The sequence below is a fragment of the Palaemon carinicauda genome, chromosome 12 (assembly GCF_036898095.1).
Source record: "Palaemon carinicauda isolate YSFRI2023 chromosome 12, ASM3689809v2, whole genome shotgun sequence".
In the NCBI taxonomy this organism is placed as follows: Eukaryota; Metazoa; Arthropoda; class Malacostraca; order Decapoda; family Palaemonidae; genus Palaemon; species Palaemon carinicauda.
Window position 1 is genome coordinate 157,064,536 of NC_090736.1, and position 2,500 is coordinate 157,067,035.

The following is a 2,500-nucleotide window of genomic DNA, read 5'->3' on the forward strand; positions in this document are numbered from 1 at the left end:
GTTGTAGTTAAAACAATTAATCTTTTTCCTTGTTTCCTTTCCTCACTGGGCTGTTTTCCCTGTTGGAGCCCCATGGGCTTACAGCATCTTGCTTTTCCAACTAGGGTTGCAGTTAAAACAATTAATCTTTTTCCTTGTTTCCTTTCCTCACTGGGCTGTTTTCCCTGTTGGAGCCCCATGGGCTTACAGCATCTTGCTTTTCCAACTAGGGTTGCAGTTAAAACAATTAATCTTTTTCCTTGTTTCCTTTCCTCACTGGGCTGTTTTCCCTGTTGGAGCCCCATGGGCTTACAGCATCTTGCTTTTCCAACTAGGGTTGCAGTTAAAACAATTAATCTTTTTCCTTGTTTCCTTTCCTCACTGGGCTGTTTTCCCTGTTGGAGCCCCATGGGCTTACAGCATCTTGCTTTTCCAACTAGGGTTGCAGTTAAAATAATTAATCTTTTTCCTTGTTTCCTTTCCTCACTGGGCTGTTTTCCCTGTTGGAGCCCCTGGGCTTACAGCATCCTGCTTTTCCAACTAGGGTTGCAGTTAAAACAATTAATCTTTTTCCTTGTTTCCTTTCCTCTCTGGGCTGTTTTCCCTGTTGGAGCCCCTGGGCTTACAGCATCCTGCTTTTCCAACTAGGGTTGCAGTTAAAACAATTACTCTTTTTCCTTGTTTCCTTTCCTCACTGGGCTGTTTTCCCTGTTGGAGCCCCATGGGCTTACAGCATCTTGCTTTTCCAACTAGGGTTGCAGTTAAAACAATTACTCTTTTTCCTTGTTTCCTTTCCTCACTGGGCTGTTTTCCCTGTTGGAGCCCCATGGGCTTACAGCATCCTGCTTTTCCAACTAGGGTTGCAGTTAAAACAATTAATCTTTTTCTTTGTTTCCTTTCCTCACTGGGCTGTTTTCACTGTTGGAGCCCCATGGGCTTACAGCATCCTGCTTTTCCAACTAGGGTTGCAGTTAAAACAATTAATCTTTTTCCTTGTTTCCTTTCCTCACTGGGCTATTTTTCCTATTGGAGCCCCATGGGCTTACAGCATCTTGCTTTTCCAACTAGGGTTGTAGTTAAAACAATTAATCTTTTTCCTTGTTTCCTTTCCTCACTGGGCTGTTTTCCCTGTTGGAGCCCCATGGGCTTACAGCATCTTGCTTTTCCAACTAGGGTTGCAGTTAAAACAATTAATCTTTTTCCTTGTTTCCTTTCCTCACTGGGCTGTTTTCCCTGTTGGAGCCCCATGGGCTTACAGCATCTTGCTTTTCCAACTAGGGTTGCAGTTAAAACAATTAATCTTTTTCCTTGTTTCCTTTCCTCACTGGGCTGTTTTCCCTGTTGGAGCCCCATGGGCTTACAGCATCTTGCTTTTCCAACTAGGGTTGCAGTTAAAACAATTAATCTTTTTCCTTGTTTCCTTTCCTCACTGGGCTGTTTTCCCTGTTGGAGCCCCATGGGCTTACAGCATCTTGCTTTTCCAACTAGGGTTGCAGTTAAAATAATTAATCTTTTTCCTTGTTTCCTTTCCTCACTGGGCTGTTTTCCCTGTTGGAGCCCCTGGGCTTACAGCATCCTGCTTTTCCAACTAGGGTTGCAGTTAAAACAATTAATCTTTTTCCTTGTTTCCTTTCCTCTCTGGGCTGTTTTCCCTGTTGGAGCCCCTGGGCTTACAGCATCCTGCTTTTCCAACTAGGGTTGCAGTTAAAACAATTACTCTTTTTCCTTGTTTCCTTTCCTCACTGGGCTGTTTTCCCTGTTGGAGCCCCATGGGCTTACAGCATCTTGCTTTTCCAACTAGGGTTGCAGTTAAAACAATTACTCTTTTTCCTTGTTTCCTTTCCTCACTGGGCTGTTTTCCCTGTTGGAGCCCCATGGGCTTACAGCATCCTGCTTTTCCAACTAGGGTTGCAGTTAAAACAATTAATCTTTTTCTTTGTTTCCTTTCCTCACTGGGCTGTTTTCACTGTTGGAGCCCCATGGGCTTACAGCATCCTGCTTTTCCAACTAGGGTTGCAGTTAAAACAATTAATCTTTTTCCTTGTTTCCTTTCCTCACTGGGCTATTTTTCCTATTGGAGCCCCATGGGCTTACAGCATCTTGCTTTTCCAACTAGGGTTGTAGTTAAAACAATTAATCTTTTTCCTTGTTTCCTTTCCTCACTGGGCTGTTTTCCCTGTTGGAGCCCCATGGGCTTACAGCATCTTGCTTTTCCAACTAGGGTTGCAGTTAAAACAATTAATCTTTTTCCTTGTTTCCTTTCCTCACTGGGCTGTTTTCCCTGTTGGAGCCCCATGGGCTTACAGCATCTTGCTTTTCCAACTAGGGTTGCAGTTAAAACAATTAATCTTTTTCCTTGTTTCCTTTCCTCACTGGGCTGTTTTCCCTGTTGGAGCCCCATGGGCTTACAGCATCTTGCTTTTCCAACTAGGGTTGCAGTTAAAACAATTAATCTTTTTCCTTGTTTCCTTTCCTCACTGGGCTGTTTTCCCTGTTGGAGCCCCATGGGCTTACAGCATCT